Source organism: Leopardus geoffroyi, chromosome D1 (genome assembly GCF_018350155.1).
Source record: "Leopardus geoffroyi isolate Oge1 chromosome D1, O.geoffroyi_Oge1_pat1.0, whole genome shotgun sequence".
Lineage (NCBI taxonomy): Eukaryota > Metazoa > Chordata > Mammalia > Carnivora > Felidae > Leopardus > Leopardus geoffroyi.
The window spans coordinates 21,706,784-21,726,950 of record NC_059329.1 but is presented as its reverse complement, the minus strand read 5'-3'; the positions used below and the strand labels follow the sequence as shown (position 1 = coordinate 21,726,950).

The following is a 20,167-nucleotide window of genomic DNA, read 5'->3' as shown; positions in this document are numbered from 1 at the left end:
CTCCCTCCCCCTCCAGCCCCAACCCCTCCGCCTACACACTTCCATCCATTCCTCCTACACACCCCAGCTTCTCAAGCTCAACCCCCTTGTTTGCTGAGGCGGCAGACTGCCAGGCAGATGTATGCCGCCGCGGGCAGAAGGAGGCCCCCGACTACCCGGGCACAAATACACTCACATCTGGGCACAACACCTCTCCCACCCATATGTAGAAAACCACGCACCTCTCACCCACCTCCCCACACTTGCACAACTTAGCTAGAGTCCCAAATATGGCTCGCTCTAACTCCTCCTCCCCTCACCCCCGCCAGTCCTCATAAAAAAGCCCCCTAAGACGTGCGTTTAAAAAGTCTCATCATCACTCTGCTAGGGAATCAAGAAAGCTGTTGATACATAACCTGGGGATGAGCACACATAAACACAAAAGCTCACAAGCCCCACATGTGCATATATGATACTGCCCGGGCTCACTTCTTCAACAGATTCTACAGACACAACGTACAAAAATAATTGCACAGAACTTGTACACACACGCTGTGCAGATAAATGCAGACGTGTGCATGCAGACGTATGACACAGGGGTAGTCACCCTATCCGAGATGTTGCATTACATCCTTATCTATCTATCTATCTATCTATCTATCTATCTATCACCTATCAATCATCCATCATCTATCTAATGTATATATTTATGCATAGATACTGGCTTCAGAGAAACATCCTTCCCTTCCCATACTAGAATCTCCCTAACCTCTTGGTATCTTGCTTCAGAATAAAACAAAAATGCCACTCTCACCTTGCCTGGGAGGAAGAAAAATACCCTAAACCCTAGTATTGGGAAATATAAAAAAAATCGTTGTCTTTTGGGGTCTGTGGTGGAGGAAGGATGTGGGCTTTTGTGAGAGGCTGGGAAAAGGAGATAGGGGAGGAGAATTGTGGAGGAGCAGCCTGACTGGATTGTGGTGGCCAGTGTCCCCTAGCCAGTCAGGGTACTGGAGCTGGCAGTGTGGCTTGTTAAATGGATAGAGTGGGCCATCTCGGAGGAAAGTAGAAAGAAAGTCTTTCTCAGCTAAGCTCCCAGAGGAAGGAAGGAAAGAAAGGATGGCTGTTGCTCAGGCTCAATAACTGAAGTGGGCAAGGAGGGGAAAATGCCCTGTGGTTCTGGTTGGGAGAGGGGATCTTAAAACAGCACTGCAGTGAATCCACAGCCACTGGCCACTCATAGCATAGCTGTTGCACGCTTTCCTTCCTACCTGAATGTTTGGGCTACAGGCTCTGTTTGCCAAAGGGAAAATGAGTGGGAGGGAAATTCTGGTGGCCACTCATGATAGGAATGGGGTTAGTCAGCTTAGGCTCCCAAACCGAGCTGGAAGCTGGCCGGGATTCCAGGGTTTGGGGCATAGGGGTGTCTCCCCCAGCATGTTTGGGACCCACCCACCCTTGTAACTGAAAATCTGTTCCCCAATCTGTCTCTGGCACATCCTTGATCCCCCCCCCCCCCCACCTCCACCAAATGGCAGGATGTTCTGGAACTCAGTCCCTTGCCTAAATCACGGGCACATCTGGGGCCTTGGTTTGTGCCAGCTCTTGTTGAACTTCAAATTCAGAATCCAGAGGGGAAAGGGAAGGAGGAAATTGGGGATAGAATGGGTATCAGGCCTGGACTCTGTGCTTTTCTCTTCCCAAATTAGAGCCGAGGAATTCGGGATTTAGCGAGTTTGCAGTAAAGTCTCCCAAGTTGCTAGGCAACATCCCTCTGCAGGCTGCGCTGCCTCTGGGCCCTTCTTCCTGCTGGTCAGAGCTGGAGGGGGGGGGGAGTATCTTTACAACATGCCCCCCCCTAAACTCCCACACAGGCAGCCCAGCCCTTCCCTCTTCCTAAGACGCCCTTGTGTGGGGTGAGGGCGTCTCTGAACACTGGCGGCGGTGGAAGAGCAGAAATGGCAACTGTCAGTTCCATCCGCAAAACAAGCATTTCATCAACAGCCCACTTGAGGCGCCTACGCGGAACTGGCCACTGTGCTTGCCCTGGGGGATGGGCAGTCTCTGAGGTAAGGAAAAGGTAGACAGAGAAAGGCAAGGACGGAAATCAAAGACAGACTCAAATAATCCAGAGGCAGGAGCAGCACCGCGTACAGCCTCATTTAAATGACACACACCCCGACCCAGAGGCACAGAAACACACACTGTTCACACATCCACAGAGATACATGCTGTGGGCACATTGCCACCCACTGCCATCCAAAGATATGCACAGAAGTGGACCCCTTCACTATCATGCATCGAGGGCACATGATTCTTTTTGGTAAGGGGTTCCTCTTTTGGACCAGGTGGCCAGAGTTTGTCAGCAAGACGGGCTGGCTGGAACTCTGAGCCTCTGCTTTTCTTTCGAATAGATGAGCTCAGAGAAGGGACAGGAGCTGTGTGGAAGGCCTGGGTCTGGCTGCTTTGAGGAGCAGGCTGCCTCACTCTGAAAAGCTTGAGAGCTTGGCGGAGCAGTGCCGGAAGACCCTAGTGCCTGCCTGGGCTTAGGACCTGGGTGCCAAGGTCATCTTTTGGGGTGCCACCTATTTACCAGCTGGATATGGGCCCTGTCTGTCCTCCTTGACTCTTCGAATTTCATAAACTCTTCTCTATTTTCGGCGGCCCCCACAGCTCTTGAAGGAGAGGGACTGCAGGCCTGGAAATGAGATGAGCTCCGGAGGGCCAGGTTAGAGAGGGACCTGGGGCATGGGGGTGAGGTGGGCTGTTTCTAACAGGGAGCACGGAGGTGGGGGGGGGGGTACGAAATAGAAGCCGAGGCCAGCAAAGGAAGAGATTTTAGACAAAAGAAAAGAGATGGATTAGTGGGAAGCTTCCGGGGTCCAATACAGATCCATCTGGGGACAGATGGTGGGGGATTTGGAGAGACTTGGTCCTCATAAGCAGAGAGAAAAGCCAAGACACATGGCAAGCTATTTGCCAATACTTGTGGCTTCCCTTCCTTGGAGTGGGCACTTTCTGAACATCATATCCCAGCTTAAGCCCACAGAGGGACTCCGTGGTAAGATGGGGGTGGAAAGTAGGAGGCCTGTGCCTTCAGTGGAGATGATCTGGGGGCTTCTTAGGTCAGGATTTCTCCCATTTGAATGGAGGGGGTGGGGGTAGCAGGAAATTCAGTTTTCTCTGCAAATATTTCAGCTTTTGCTGTAGTAGTATTTTTAGCAACTTGGTTGGCAGAGGAGGAGCCCGGGTACATTTTTAAAGGGGCCTCTGCCAGACTGGAGGCCTCCTCCCACCCTCACCCCACATGTCCTAGAGGAGAGGTCGGGGGCGGGGGGGAGTACATGGCTCAAGGTGCATTCAAATCAGCTTTGCTGGTCATTAGCTGATCATTAAGTGGTCTTCACCAATAGTCGTTATCAACCATCAGCGGCACCATCATTATTAGTAGCTTTATCAAGAAGAGGAAATACTTCTTGCACTTCTGTTGTGTGCAGGGCACTATTAGGGGCACAACACAGAAGGTCTAATATACTTGGAAAGATGGGGAAGGACCCAACACCTGTGAGTGAGTCCTAGATGTCATGTGCTGTGCTAGCCGCGTTATATATGTGGTTTCATTTAATTCTTATAACAATCCTACAACTTAGTCATTGTATTTCCAGTTTATAGACGAAGAAGCAAAGGGATTGAAGAACTTACCCAAGGTTATATCGCCATTAAATGGAAGAATCTAGATCAAAACTCAGAGCAGAATAATAACATTATCCTAAATCTGGATAGTGCTTTACAAAGTGCTTCCAAATTCACGATTTAATTTGCTGCTCCTGAGAACTGTGTGAAGAGGTATTAGTATTTTTTAACCTCTTTTTTCTGAGGACAAAGTAAGGCCTAGAAAGGTTAAATGACTTGTCCAGAATGAGACCTCTGGTGAACTGCAGAACCAGGACTAAAAGGTAGGAGTTCTAACTTTAAATTCTGTGTTTTCACCTCTGAACTGGTCTAATATCCGGCCCTTGTACTGGGCTACATGGACTGGATTATAGTGGTTAGCAGATCAGATATAGTCTCTTCTCTCTTGGATTTTATAGCCTGATGATAAAAGCACATTATATATAGGTGTGCAGGTATACGTGTATAGACGTATAGCTATAGATGTGTGTATATGTGTGTGTATGAGATATATTTATATCTCCTAAAGTAATAAATGATGGATGTCAAATGAATGATGCAGACGGTAAGTGTTATGGGAGAAATGATTGAGAATTTGGATGATCCAGGAAGGCTTCCTGGAAGAGGAGGATGGAAATGGGCAGAAGGACATCTTAGGCAGGAGAAGATGTTGTGAGACTTGCACTGCATTTAGTGTCACTGTGCTTCTGCTACCCCAGTCCACAAAGGCCCTGAGGACAGCAATCGCAATAACTTTCCCCCCACACAAGGTTTTATGTCTGAAGTTTGGTGTCCTGGTTTTATCTATGGCAACATATCGAAGCACTCCAGGACCGGCAGGTGCACACCAAATGTGTGCTTGTGCCCCCTCTGCAGCCCTGCTGTTCCTGGCGCTTGCACACACGCTTGCCCTTTGCTTCTACTGGTGTGGTACGAATCTGTCTCCTGCCTACCCCACCCCTGCCCCCCTTGTTCTCTGGGCCTATGTAGTTCAAAGTCCTGGATGTAGTTTACTCCCTGTTCCTGCATTGCCCTAAACATCTCCTGGTTTTGTTCCCCTTCGCTTCCCTTTCCTCAGTTTGCTTCCCCACCTTTCCTTATGAATAACAGCTAGTGATGGCTGAGCAATGTGTTGTACCTTCTGGGCTGCGACACCCCATCTGTAAACATGGGACCTACACAATCATTCTTATAACAAGGGAACAACCTTCTTGATGATATTTTGATGCCAAACTCTAGCACAAGCCTAATAACCATCTCAATTTTGGTCCAGACAAATGCCTGTTTTAATTAATTTTTATAAAAAGGCTTACATGTGGGGCACCTGGGTGGCTGAGGCAGTTAAGCGTCCAACTTCGGCTCAGGTCATGATCTCAGGGTTCGCGGGTTCCAGCCCCTGCACCAGGCTCTGTGCTGACAGCTCAGAGCCTGGCGCCTGCTTCAGATTCTGTGTCTCCCTCTCTCTCTGCCCCTCCCCTGCTCATGCTCTGTTTTTCTGTCTCTTTCTCTCTCTCTCAAAACAAACAAACAAACAAACAAACAAACAAACAAACATTAAAAAAAAAAAAGACTCACATGAGGCATAATTCTTACTTCTTCTTTAGTCCACTTATAGACCCTTTCTGGTGTGGTTCAGCCAGACATTCAGATAAAAGAAATTCTTGGTTCTACCAGGAATGAGTCAAGTGAGGTTCAGGTCATTCTCCCTGTCATTTTCTACCTCAGGGCAGAAAGAAACTCTTATCCAGGAGATGGAGACCCTCTTCCTGTCGTCGAGAATGAGCATCTCTTGGAGTCTGTGTATGTGGTCAGTATCCCAGCCTCACACTTCTTCGTGTTGACATTGTCTAATCTGAGAGCTGGGAGTAGTGCATTTGATCTGGATCCACTGGCCATGGCTCTCATTCATTCAGCATCTACCAACGCAGTCTTCTTTTTTTTTTTTTTTTTAACCTTTTGTCTTATTTTAGAAAATTTAAACTCTTGCAAAAGTTAAGTAATATATATTGAACCCCACTGTACCCGTTACCTATGTTCAACAATTCTCATCTCATCACCAAACTCATTTAACCTATTTTCTTTATGATTCCCCCATCATCATTTCATTCATAAATATTTAAGTGTGTGTCCTTGAAACATACTAACACTTTAATGCCTATTTTTAAAGCATATGTTCCTTAGCCTGGAAGCTCCACAAGGAAAGAGATTAGAGCTGTTTTCTTTATCCCTGTAGTCTTAGCACAATGTCTGGGACATAGTGGACTCAGTAAATATTTTTTGAATGATTGAATGAATAAGGGGGTGAATGAATAATACTTCAAAAGGAAACAAGAGGTAAAAAAAAAGTGCATGTATCTGTGATCATGTATGATCTAATTTGCAGTGAGATTCTGTTAGAGGCCAGGTATGTCTTCAGCAAGAACTTAGTAGGTGGGCCTTATATACAGAGTCAACTCTTCATCTCTCTGAGATTCAGTCTTAGGCCTGCCATTCTGAGGAGCTGAGACACAGACCCATGTGTTCCTTGGAAGTCCATGCAGAAGTGGACCGTTTCTGGGAGCAGCATGGCAGATGAAGCATGACAGGGACCTAAGATCTTGGGAAGGAGCCATGCCTATAAAGCAGTTTATTGAGTTTAATGTTTCTATTTCTGTCTTATTATTTCTTTCATCTGGGTTAAGCATTTCAACTTTGTCTTAGTTATGAAAGGGGGGCATTTAAGGAGGAGTTATATACTCAGTCTCAGACCAGAGAGCCCATGGTGGAACAGCCAACTTGGTGGCAAGAGCCATTAGTGAGGCATGTTACAAGGAAGGTGGCTCTCAGGGGATCAGAGTCCAGCTTTGTGGTCTTGCTGCCCTGTTCCATTTTGAGATTCTTTTCCCATTGCTAACCTTGGAGAGTTTTGTTTTGTTTTGTATTTTTTAGAGGAAGAAGTTTAATTGGGTGGTCTGACCATGATTGATTCCAATTGCCTTGAACAAGTTTATGTATTAATATTTTCTGCCTACCAGGCCAAACCAGTGGCCTGGTCAGTAGATGAAGCCAGTCTGCCACTGTCATTTATAAGGAATTAAGGGCTTACCACCTATCACTTTCCTTAAGCCAATACAGATGAGGCATATGGCTTGAGATGGTGTTACCAACAATCATCTTCTACTGCATTTCCGTATGAACTTCTGTGAGAGCAGTATATGGTGGTATGGAAAGGTGTCTTACTCTAAACTTCAAAAGGAAGGAGAATTGACAGAATTGCCCTAGCAGACTGTCATCCAATATAGCCAAGGTATTGGGGAACAGATACTGGAATTCAGCCATTGTAAAGCCGGGGTGGCAGGCCATCTATCTACAAGAGAAAGCTTCCTTAAAGGTACCACCCAAAATGAAAGACACATCACACACCCCTGGAACTGGATGACACAGGAATATGGTAATTAATTCAAATATCTTTCCCTATGTAAAAATGGGGGTGGGGGGGGGAGTAGTTCTACCCAGCTTAACGCTGCCTCTAACCTTGGAAAGTGATGTTTGTTTTGTTTGAATTTTTTTCTTTTTTGGTCAGATGGAAGCACTGAAAGTAAGGGATTATTAACTACAAGCTTTTGTTATTCTGTAATTTGGATGGAGCATTTGAGTTTAACGAGGTAAGCACTGGTAGTTATTTGGGGTTGATATACTTCTGTTATTTTTGCTTTGCCTGCCGTGGGATTGTGTGTTGGAGTGGGGTGAGTGGAGAGTGCTGGAACATGAGCTGTTTTGGGACTGGGCTGTTTGTTAGTGGAAATGTTCCTGCTGTTTAGATAGAAGGCATGCCAGGTAAAACTACCCATTCCTTTTGACCTTGAAGCCTTAAGGTATTTAAGTAGTCTTTCTGTCTGTATTCAGTGTTCACATATATGCAGAAGACAGAGTCAAAGGTCTATACTGTAGACACAATCCTGTGTCGTAGATATTCCTCAGAAGCAAAAGAGTATAAAGCCTGGTCCTTAAAAAAGAACGTTTGTTGTTCTACTGGGAACAGCGTCATGGAGTTATGCTATGTTATGATTTGCTAAACATATGTCAGATCATAACAGCAGGAAAGTTCCACATTTGGGAAACTATGTGAGGATGTGTATAGATCTTACGAAAACCATCATGGCAGATACTATTGGCTTCCTAGCCAATATCTACGCATTTCCGCTTCTTTCTTGCTAACAGAACTGCGATTTTGTTGCGAGCAGTCATGGGTCCGGACCTGACATGGTGCCATAATCAGTCTAAGTCTGTTCCCACTTCAGCTTTTATGACAGCTAGGGCTGGTCACAAGACCCAGATATGGCCAATAAGATATAAGCAAATTTCTGCTGAGAAATCCTCTGGGAGAGCTTTTGCTTTCCCGAGAGGAGGAGGCAGAGGCAGCTGGCACCACCAGCCCCCTTCTTTCTGCCTTAAATACAGACCTGAAGTCTGGAGCTACATTCACTATCTTTCCACCATGCAGCAAGTCAAATACTGAAATCACGAAGTAAAAAAAGACCCTCCTTTATATTTAAGCCGTCATCATTCAAACTTTCTATAAGGTTTACACAAATGAATCCCTAAGATGACATAATAATACAAGAAAGGTTCAAGTGCAGATCAAGACGCTTATCACTGACAAGACAGGGACTGCATGTGCAAGTTATTTCCAGGGATTCTTTGATGACAGACCTGAAAATTCTAAGTTAAAATAGCTAGTAATTCAGACACAAGTGTATGGGATCCTGTACAGCTTGACTTCCTAATTGGTTGCCCTAGATCGCCTCTGCTTAATTAAAGGAACCATTGTAGGATTCTAAGTGACCATTTATAGTTCCTGTAGTTACGCTCGAAGCTTTTGTCCTTGGCTTGTTGACATTGCTATCACATCGCCCTCTCTCAGTGGTCCCATGAATGGTGCGTGAGTTGGCTATAATTAGAATTACTGACAATTAAGGAAAATTCCTTTAGGACAGAGACAAGAATCCAGAGATAGATGAGGACTGGACGGGTTTGGGCATTTTATCTCTAGCCGGATGTCTGATCTATATTGGTTTTTAAAAAGTTATAGGTGATAGATCCTTAATTCCTTATAAATGGCGGAGACAGGCTGATTTTCATCCACCCAAAAGACCACTGGTTTAGTTTTGTAAGGACGAGTCATTAACATATAAACTTATTCAAGATAGGGGCGCCTGGGTGGCTCAAAGCGTCTGACTTTGGCTCAGGTCATGATCTCATAGTTCGTGGGTTTGAGCCCCACATTGGGCTTCATGCTGGCATTGCGGAGCCTGCTTGGGATTCTCACTCTCTCCTCTCTCCCTGCCCCTCCCCTGCTCATGCTATCACCCTCTCTCTCAAAATAAATAAATAAACTTAAAAAATTTATTCAAGGGAATTGGGATCCACCATATCAGACCCTCCCAATGAAGCAAGTTCCCACTTCTTTCAGTAAAAATAAAACGCTCCAAGGTTATCTCTGGAAAGAGATAGATTCAAAGAAGAGTAGATATTCGTCCAGAATCTCTGTTTGTACAGACTTCAGAGCTCTTTTCAGGACATGCTCCTCTCCTCCATCATTCCTGCAGACGGTGCTGGTAGTCCACATGAAGTTGCCTGTCTCATCGGGCTGATATTCTGAAGGGTTAATTAGCTATCCCTAGGATGAAGATTCTCTATCAGTCCTTTGGCTAACGAAGGTTGCCTCCTTTAAAATGGGCATGACTTTTAACCACTACAATGGAATGCTTTGTACCTATCAGCAGAAGCCTCTGGGATACTGGAAGGGCACTTATTATTATTGTATACCAGTGTATCCATGCCAGGACTCTTGAATTGACCTTAAATTAAAGATTTCATATGTCTGGAAGGTCTCAAACCATTTTCCTTGGAGCACTTTCTGTGCCAAATATTTATTTTGAGTGTTTATTATGTGCCATCTGCTTCATACGAAGTACATCACATGCTGTATTAATCAAGATCCTCTTGGTTGTAAGGGATAGAAACCCAATTTACATTAACAAAAGCATCAGTTCACTGCAAGGACACAGGTGGAGCATCAGGAACAACCAAATCCAGGAATATAAAATATTAATAGCACCCTCTTCCCTTTCAATTTCTTGTCTTTGTTTCTTTCTGCATAATGCTGCCGTCCTCACATGGCTGGAACTATGGCTGCAGGCAGCTTTGAACTTAAACCATTATAACCTTGAAACCAAAGAGGAAATATCATTCCTCAATCCCAACGTTGTTAATAATAATTAAAAGGTTCCCAGGAGAGGCCTCTGATTCGATCATACCTTAGTGTCATGCCCATCCCCACGCAAATCCCTATGGCTAGGAGAATGAAGTGCTATAATTGACCCAGCCTGTGGCACAGCCATGTGGCCAGCTGGATTATATGATTGGTGGTGCCCTCCAGAAGTTCGGTCAGAGTGGGGAAGAGCCGTTCCACAAAAGTGAGTTGTTCCCGACCAGGCTGACTGAATACCATAGGTCTATTTCAGTCCATTAAGTCAGGAGATGCTCATAATAGTCCAGTGAAGCAATTACTATTATCCATGTTTTATAGACAAGGAATATGTGGGGAAACAGAGAGGTTAAGTACCTTGAACAAGGTCACACGGCAGGTAGGCACCAGAGCTGCGATTCCACTCGAGTCTGTTTATCTCCAAAGAGATTCCATCACCTGACCACCTCTCCTCCCTAGTTGAGTTTCTCCTCAATGTATATATCTTAGAGTCATGGAGACATTAAAACAAATTACCCAGACAAATATCATATGACTTCATGCATATGAGGACTTTAAGATACAAAACAGATGAACATAAGGGAAGGGAAGCAAAAAATAATATAAAAACAGGGAGGGGGACAAAACATAAGAGACTCTTAAACATGGAGAACAAATAGAGGGTTACTGGAGGGGTTGTGGGAGGGGGGATGGGCTAAATGGGTAAGGGGCATTAAGGAATCTACTCCTGAAATCATTGTTGCACTATATGCTAACTAACTTGGATGTAAATTAAAAAGAAATAAATTAAATAAAAATACAAAAAAGAAAGAAAGAAAGAAAGAAAACAAGTTACCCTAAGTTTGCACACAGGGAAGCCACCTTCTACCCTTCAACCACCCCCAAGGAACCCCCATCTCTTGGTACTGCAGGCTCTTTCCAGGTTTTTACTTCCTCTGGGTTGCTAGCTGAAACAAAAACAAGGATTTAGGGGGTCACTTGATTGAGTTGGCATGGCTGGACTCAGGGGCTTAGAATGGTGTTACAGAACTCTGTTTTCCTTTCCATTTCTCAGCAGTGCTTCCCTCAGTCTCTCTGGGTTAGATTTACCCTCGGATTGGTGAGAAGGCTGCAGACACGATCCCAAACTACAAAAGAAAGAGACCATCTCTCTCTATGCGTCCTAATACCAAATTCTGTGGAACGGTTCTGCACTGCCCTTCTTGGGTATGTGCTCACGTTGCTACAAATACTTCTGGACAACAGAGACCGGGCCAACCCTTGGACGGGATGCTGGCAGTCATATGCATGGTCACACCAATGCCCAGCAAGGTGGAATCATAGAGAGTAAAGAGTTGTGATCAGTCCTTCCTTCTGTTATATCCCCTGGGACGTGTGTGTGCTTTATCAGCAGTTACCACACTACTCAGTAATTGTTTACATCTTATCTTCCTCAAAGGCTGTGAATGCCCGTAGAATCAGAACTTGGTCTTTGATTCTGATGTCTCAGAATCTAGCATAGTGCCTGAAATGCAGTAGAAATTCGATCAGTGTTTATTGGTTGAATGAATATAATATAATGCTGTGGTTTGCAATGCTCTGGTTAAAAAAACAAGCACTCTCCAGGGGTCTGGCATGCACAGCAATAGTAAGAGCTACCACTTAGATGCCACTGTATAATTTACAAAGTAAACGATAAGTACTTTGCCGAAAAATGTTATATGTGCATCTCATTTAAACCTAAATGCAATGAAAATGTATGTGCTGCTTCTTATAAGCTTTGCACTTAGCTGGGTGCAGAGGAGGGTGAGGGAGGTTCCAGAAGCAGAGGATGAAATCTGTAACAGAGTTTAGTCTTATGGAGAGGGAAGATAACAAAGTCAATTTAGCAAACTTCTCTGAGACAGTATGCGGTAAATTGATCTTCAGGGGCTCCCTGGCGAGGGTCCAGTGTCTGATCACGGGCCAGGGAGGAAGCTGGAGATATAATCGGAGCAGGGTTAGAAGAGTAACAAGGAGATCAGCTAAAAAACATGACGTGTGTGGCAAGGTTATGACTCAGGTGGGAGAACAGAAGGCCCAGAGGAAATGGAATCGTTTTCTTCAGGACAAAGAAGGGCTCCCTTGCTGGGGGATGGTGACCAGCTGTCCTTCGTTGCCTCTGCATTCAGAGCAAGGGGAAATGGGCTTAGACCGAAGGCAGGGCTAAGATTAGAGAGAAGAAAGAACTTGGCAGTGAGGGATGTTGTATAACCTAGTTTTCGAGACACTTGGGGACTGAGGAGACTCCCACACTCCTGGTCTGGGCCCAGTGGACGTGTATTTGGGGATGGTCTGGCATGCTGGCTGGGGACAGAGGAGGGGGTCCTGTGGGCCTCCTGTGTGTGGCCTGATCTTTCCTGGTGTCCTCAATTTCCCTTTGGAAGTTAAGCTCCCCAATTTTGGAGCTGGCAAGGCAGCACCTCCCCGCCCCCCCCCCCCCCCCCCCCCCCCACCACGCACTGCACCAGTGTTCTGGGCTGGGTAATAATGCCTGTCATTTCCTCTCCCCGGGGGAGGGGGGCTGCAACCACCCTGACAACCCCGAGGGATTGAAGGCAACTAAAAATAGTGCATTAAATGGAATCTGTTGAGGGGCACATTTGCATTGCTTTTCTTTCCCTTGCCTGTCTCTTAGTCGTTTTGGGCAGGCTAGGCCTTGGGTCTAGCTCTGGGCACTGGGAGTCAGTTCTGAGTTCCAGCAGCTCCCATTTTGTTGCAGAAGGGTTGTTTACACAAGAGATCCGAGAGAGCACATCCATAACGTACAATCGAGGGACTCAGGGGTGTCCAGTACCATCCTCGTCACTTCCCCTTGGGCCCTCTGGGCCCCGAGGCACAGGGAGGGAAGCTGGGAGTAGGGGAGGCAGTGTTGAGAAGGAGAACGGGCTCTGGCTGTGTTCTCCCGTCAGCCACTTCCGTCTGCTACACAATCTCTGAGGTTAAATATTAATTAAGAGCAGAATGACAAGGAGAGCTGAGCAGTGTCACTTTTTGTCCCAACACAAATGCTAATTTCCTTCCTGGTATAAAGTGACTTTGGAGTGGGATTGGCAGCCCAGGGAGAATAGGTGGGGAGGCAGAAGAAGGGGAGGTAGGGAGAGATGGGTGGCCCTGCGTTAAAACCCCTAAGAGGAATGAGGCAGGGGAGGTACTGGTGCTGGAATTGGAGAGGGAAGTAGACGGCTTGTCAGGTTATTAGAGGACATGGTCACAACACAATCCTAGATTCCCCCCACTGGAACGGGAATAATCTAAGCAGCCGCGGTAGAGCGGGCTCTCCCCACATGTCTAAAGCAAGGTTCTTTTAACCTGGGGTCCAGTTGGCGTCAAGGCTCCCCAAACCCTGGAAATCGTTTGCAAAACTGTGTATACACACACAAACAGCTTTTGGGGGCCAGTAGTGAATGTCTGTCAGAGCTGTAGAATCATCCTCAGCATGTGGTACCCACCTTTGAGGTCACCTCATAGCCCAAGATGGCTACTAGATAGACTTAGATGAACACCTATCTTCTGGGCAGGAAGTGGAAGAGAGGAGGGGGTGGGCAGAGGGGGGCCAAAAAGATCCACTCCCTTTTTCTGTCCCCCTGTTAGGAAGCTATTCACCTCCATCTTACGTCCATACCCACCTGCAGGAGAGGCTGCGAAGTAGGGCCTTTCGGCTGACTTCACATAAAGTCAGTGTTTCTCTTAATAAGGAAAAGGAGAGGACAGACAACTAGGAATTTCTGCTGCAGTCTCTGTCTCACTAAAGGTCAAGAATCGCGGATTTGGCGGAGGAGATTTTGCCATCTGTCCAAAGGTTGCATGCCCACTGCCCAGACAGAGCTGCCTAAGAGGCTGAGCGTCTGGGTGCCTGCTTTGTTCACACAGAGTCCTCTCATCCCCTCGTGAGTTGACAATTGGTCTTCAGAGGCTGGTCCTACCAAGTGAGATTGGTAGGGTGAGCCTCTGACAAAGATGGCTAGTTGAAAGGAGGCTAACTAAATGGGCGCTGGTTCAAGCAAGCACCCACTGAGGAATGTGGCTCCACAGGGGGCTTTGTGGTATGTGTTTAGGAACAGCTTTGTTTGGTGTCTCATAATTATCTTCTTTCTGGCAGCATTTTGCTCCCCACAGCCTGGAATAGGTGGCTGAGGAGAGGGAGGACATTGTTACTTCTTGAGGAAAGATGCTAATCAGGGATGGATCAGCGGAGTGAGTGTCAGAGGTGGATTCCAGCCTGAGATCCCACTTGTCAAGCACCTGGGTTGTATATTCAATTCAATCTTTTTTTTTTTTTTTTTTTTTTTTTTTTGGTCTTTGAACCTTTACCTGAGCTCTTCCTGATTGAAGTGGCCATCCCATGGTGGATGTTAATCCCTCTTCAAGAGTAAGCTCCATGAAACCGTTCCTGATTTTTCTTGCTCATTTTCCACCCCACCCTCACCCCTGCCTCAGGAAACTTCTTGCAATTCTGGACATACTTTTATTACAACATTCATCACATTGTTTAAAACTGTTTTCTTGTCTTCCTCCCCGGGGACAAGAGCTCCTAAATGATAGAGACTGTTTCGTGATTACTTATGGTGTGTAAGTCCTGGTAGGGCTCAATACATGCCTGATGGGGCTGAACAAATTTTAAAAGTGTTAATGAACATTTGTGGTGAGCAAATATTCTAGAAGTAAGAAGGGGATTGAAAAACAAAACTTGCAAAGACCCCGCCTTCTAGGAGTTCAACACTCTTGTGGGCAAGACAGAAGAATAGATTAATGATCCGAAACAAATCATGGTGATGAGATGCAGGTGTTTTTAGAACTGGGAGGGAGAGATTAATTGAACAAAAGGGGATCTGGGAAGGTTCAATATAATGATTTATAAGATGTGTATACACACACACACACACACACACACACATATATATATATACACACATATATGATTTATAAATCAATTTACATTTATAAATCAATGATTTGTAAGCTATATATCTTATATGATATATATATATCATATCTTCAAGATATGATATATATATATATATATCATATAAGATATGATACATAAGATATGATACATCTTTGGTCATTCACATCACCAAAATGTATTTATCAGCTGTATTTGGTCTTCATCCACAGTTTCTGAAAACATTTCAGAGCCATGAGGTGAAACGGTGTCTCGTTATAAATGCAAGTGACTTTTGGACCCCACCTAAGGGCGGGGGCTGGTTGCCAAGAGGACCAACCTGTGATTAAAGGCTTGGAACTTTCATTTCCCTCCTCTAACCTCTGGGAGTAGAGAGGGGCTGGAGGTTGAATCGGCCAATAGACAATACTTAGTCAATCATGACTATGTAATGAAGCCTCCATAAAAACCCAAGAAGACAATGTTTTGGTTCTTTTTAGGTGAGCTTCCATGCTTGGGGGACCAGAATGCTTCCACATGCAACCGAGCAGAGCCCTGAGCTCCTTGAGGACAAAGCTCCTTTGTTCAGGATCTCACTCTGCATCCTTCATTTGGCTGTTGATTTGCATCCTTTATCATATCCTGTAATAAACTGGTAAATGTAAGTAAGTGTTTCCATGGGTTCTGTAAGCTGCTCTAGCAAATTAATCAAACCTAGGGATGAGGTCATTGGAGCTTCCAATCTGTAGCTGGTGGGCCAGAAGCAAAAGTAACAGCCTGGGGCTTGTGACTGTTATCTTAAGTGGGGGATGGGGGACAGTCTTGTAGGACTGAACCCTTAACCTGTGGAATCTGATGTTATCTCTGGGTAGTTAGCATCAGAATTGAGTCGAATTCTCAGACACCAGCAGGCTATCTGAGAATTGCTTGGCATTGTGTGTGTGTGTGTGTGATGTCCACCCCCCCCCCCCCCCCCCCCCCCCCGCTTTGGAATTGGGTTTGGGAACCCTAAAAGAGAAGGTAACACTGATTTCTGTGAGGTCTTGAAGGAAAAGCCAAGCCTCCATCTTTAAGGCAGGCCTGGAGAGAAGTGGCAAGGGAAAGGAGGAAACATAAGCCATCCTTGGAGATGAGGTGTCTTGACAGAGTTGAAAATCCTTATAGGAATCTAGAAGTGGCTTAAATTTTTTTTCATGTTTATTTATTTTGAAAGAGAGAGAACACATGCATGTGAAAGTGAGGAGGGGCACAGAGAGAGGGAGAGAGAAAATCTCAAGCAGGCACCGCACTACAGGCACAGAGCCAGTGTGATCATGACCTGAGCCGAAATCAAGAGTCAGATGCTTAACTGACTGAACCAGAATCTAGAGGTTTTCATCTAAGATGGGGACACTGGTGCTCTGTGTGTGTTAGGTTGAGTTACATGGCCTAATCTTTTAGGCATAGAAGAAGAAGACTGTTGTTTTGCTCCCGGATAGCTTGACAATGCTTGTAAAGGTGTCAGCACTGGGAGACGGTGTTGTTCCGGGAAGCGCAAGAAAGAGGCCTGGATGGGGCCTGGGTCTGGGATGGGTGGCGTCTGAGTGTTTTGGACGCCTTTGGGAAGGAGGTCCCATGCGAGGTGCTCCCCTCACCCTTCCCTTTTCTGTCTTTCTTAAAATACCCTGTGTTCCTGCAGCAGTGCGGCTGCTAATCTAAAATAAAAACAGCAGGAAATGCAAATGGTCAGGTTCTCCTAGCAACAGGAGCCAACCCACGCAGGGCGTGTGGAGCAGAGCAGAGCTGTCCCTAGGCTGGGATGCGGATGGCTGGGCAAGGGGCAAGTCTCCTCTTACAGCTTCGTCCTCTAATGTCATGGAGTGGCTGTCTGGTGGGCACCTGCTGCACAGAAGAAACTCTCCAGGAACTGGATGGGGGCAGAGGTGCTGGGGAGCAGGTGCAAGGGTAGGGGAGATAGACCATGGCAGTGGTTGGAACCGGTGCTTCTCAGAGCCTGACGCTAGAAGACTAACTAGGTGCGTGACTGAGGAAGGGCCTGGATTTGTGTGCCTCTTTCTGTGTGTTTGTTTCAATCAGGCCACGGAGTCTTGTCATTCCTAAGGTTATGAAAAAAAAGGAAGTAAGGTTTCCCCCGCTATCCAAAAGTAGAGCTTTCCTAAGAAACCATTCCTAAATCGAAATGGTACAAAATGGTATAAATTGCAAAGAAGCAATTACATGTTAATTTATACGGAACATTTTTTAGCAGTAGCAGACCCCAAAAATAACCTCTCTTAGGACTTTCTGATACCTTAGGACACATCTTGCTGACGGGTGCACAAAATAAATCAAGATAAAGCTAGCTGCTCGCAGACACACGTCAAAGCTCTGGTGGGGTCGCGCTCACTGTTTGGGGGCACGGATGCGTGCACTGCCTCTTTGGAACAAACACACAACACTATTTTCGCTTTTGGCCTTTTGTCATAAAAGCGAAAATCCTCTTTGGATTTCTTTCAGTTAGCGAAAACAGGTGCTATGATATGTCTTTGGTAAAAGCAAAGTGGTGGAAGGCGAACTTTCGGAAAGTGGAGGATACCTGTAAAAGAGGATCCGGTTCCTAGGTAAGGGGATCAAAATCAGGAAACTGCAAAGAACTCTTAGAGACATCTGGCTTGATCCCCTTCTGTTAAAAATGAAGAAACCGAGTTCCAGAGAGGTAAGTGACTTTCCCAAGACAGATCTAATTAGTGGCAGAAGTGGTGCTAGGAAACAGCTCGCCAGGCCAAGACTCTTTCCATTTTAAGTCAAAGCTGCTGCTGGCAATCCTTTGTACACAGCTAGATAATTAGAAGCCGTGATAACCTTACTGGGGCCCTGGGGGAAAAAGGTCTGAGGTGCATCAAATAAGTCTAAAGGCATTGGAGAGACCAATGGCTGGGGGGGGGGGGGGGGGGGGGAGCACAACCCTTGTGGAGTACCATGGAAAAGTGAGCACCCAAAGGTGAGAGGCATTGGCTGGGGGTTAGAGACAAAAGGATGTCACTCAGAGTGCCACACAGCTCCAGTGCTATAGGCATTCCCCTGGCGGCCTCTCAGTGGGAAATGGGAGGAAGATCATCCTTCTGTCAAGGTTACATGGGGGAAAATGGGAGGTGTGGGCGAGTTGCTCAAGGGGACAGATCCAAGTGTGGTAGATCTTGGAACAGAACTCTGGAATCCTGGCTCCCTGACTCCCAGAGTGGTCCATGTGGCCTAGACTGTGTGGTTTCCTATTACATAAGCAACTCTTTTCATTACTCACGCTCTGGCTTCCTCCTGCCTGTCTCCAGCAGCATCTCCCCCAGAAAACACAGTGGAAGAAAAACGTTCTTCGTTCCAGTGGAGTCTTGGTAACTTAAATACATGGTCAATCTTAAGGATTCCAGGGCGGGTAAGCAGGGTGCATCACAGACACAAGCCATGTCAGGGAAAGTGGCTGGTGTTCTCAGAGCTTGATTTCAGAACCACTGGCATAGGAATAATCTACACATCTGCACGCTTCACTTCCCTGTGGCCCTGTGCCCCCCTCCTCTGCCCCCCACCACAGTCAAAGTCCTGGAAAGGTGCCCTCTGTCCTCACCTTCCCAAGCTGCCCCACCTCTCTGGCCCAAAGCCCAAACTGAGGCAGTCCGTTGATGAACCGAAGAAGGAACTTGGGCTTTGGTGCCAGCAGCCTGAGCTCAAACTCTAGCTTAGTCGCTAACTCTATGGCCTTTAGCAACTAAAGTTAGCTTTTGAGAATTGGATTCTTTATCTGTAAAATGAGAGCAATTGTGTCTACCTCATAAAGCCATATCCCATAGATGTATGTAAAGTGTTAGCACAGCCAGACATACAGGAGACACGCAACAGATACTGGCTTCTGCACTTCTTACTTATGGTTGCTGTTGCTTAGGGACCAGGTGGGAATTTCAGCTGCGATTGCCAAGGCAAGGAATGCTATTTTCCAGGTAGCCCAAGATGGAGCTCAGACTATAATTCTACCACACACAAAAATTAGTTTGTCTTTATTATTGATTAAATAGGTTTTTATGGATTGATCTGAGATTGTAACTTCTATGTCTGTTTTTCACCATTGTGTCCCCAGTACCTGGGATAGCACCCGCTCAATAAACAAGTGTTGAGTGAATGAACAAATGTGTTGTTTATGTCAGAAGAGGCATTTTAAATGAAAGATAATCAGCTTACAAAAGAATATTTGAAACATAAGGAGTTTATAAGTTTGGTCTGCTTACAGAATCTCTTTGAGGCTAGGCCCAGAGAAGATAGGTCAGGGTCCAGGTTGGGCACCTGATTTGCCAGTGGGTCTATGATGCCATGACACGTAGCTCCGGACAACTCTGGAAGGTTCCTGGCTCAGACAAGGCCACAGGCTGCAGTCATTCACATAAATGGGTTTTGTTGGGGAGGGTCTTCCCAGGAGATCTCTGAGGGGCTGTTGGGGCCAGTAAATGAATAGCCTTGGCCTTGGCAGCTCCATTGTCTATCCATTCTCCCAGCAAACGAGGGGCATATTCAACTGAGATCTGCTCCAATGTGTGATTTGTTCTCTTTCCACCCAGCCCGGCCCAACCATCTCGTTCTCTCTGTCTCTCTCTCTGTCTCCCTCTGTGTTTCTTTCTTTCTCTCTCTCTCTCTCTCTCTCTCTCTCTCTCTCTCTCTCTCTCTCTCACACACACACACACACACACACATTATGTATGTGTATATTATGTATACACACACACATATGAGTTTGGATATTGATTTTACCATTTTAACTCCAAAAACTGTTTCTCAAGTGTGGATAGTTCTGGCTTATTCACTTATTGCTGGAGTTGTCATAAAAAACAATTTCCCATTGCTGAAATAGTAGTTCCCTGTGTCTCTTGGGGACTCAGCAGGGAAGATGGCCTCCCCGTTGGACCTCTGGGAAATCACAGAGGCTGTTATACTTGTGGGCTCAGCATGTGACAGTCCCGAGGGGATTACCGGCTATTCTCCTGGGAGGAGTGCACCTGCTGCTTATTTGCATACTCCTTGAGTCCCCAACTCATTGAAGTGTTCACATCCTCTTCTTTATGCTTCCTACACAGGACACACTATAGACCTGCAGAATTCAGAATCCCTGAGTGAGGGGCCTTAGCTTTTTCCTTTCTAAAAATAAGGGTCTTCGATCCCTGGAAGCAGGCTGCCTGATAGCGGTATCCGGGAAACCGGGGGAGAGTAAGAAATGGGTGGGAAATCAGGTCATCCTCGCCTAAGGTATCGAATACTCCCCCGGGCTGTGGAGAGCGGGTTCTGGTTTCTACCCAGAAAAACTATAGAGGAAAACTGTGGCTGCCTACTACTGAGTATCAGGGGAA

At 46.0% G+C, this 20,167-nt stretch overlaps 1 long non-coding RNA gene across 2 annotated transcripts; it reads left to right on the top strand.

Moving 5' to 3' along the window:
* The first annotated feature begins 48 nt into the window (after positions 1 to 48).
* Positions 49 to 18,862, top strand: LOC123600877. 2 transcript variants are annotated; one of them, XR_006713864.1, is made up of 4 exons: positions 49 to 2,048; positions 5,377 to 5,458; positions 7,214 to 7,295; positions 15,305 to 18,862. It is a non-coding gene; the product is annotated as an uncharacterized LOC123600877 (long non-coding RNA). The 2 variants fall into 2 exon arrangements; XR_006713865.1 differs by lacking the exon at positions 49 to 2,048 and adding an exon at positions 2,770 to 3,935.
* Positions 18,863 to 20,167: the final 1,305 nt, after the last annotated feature.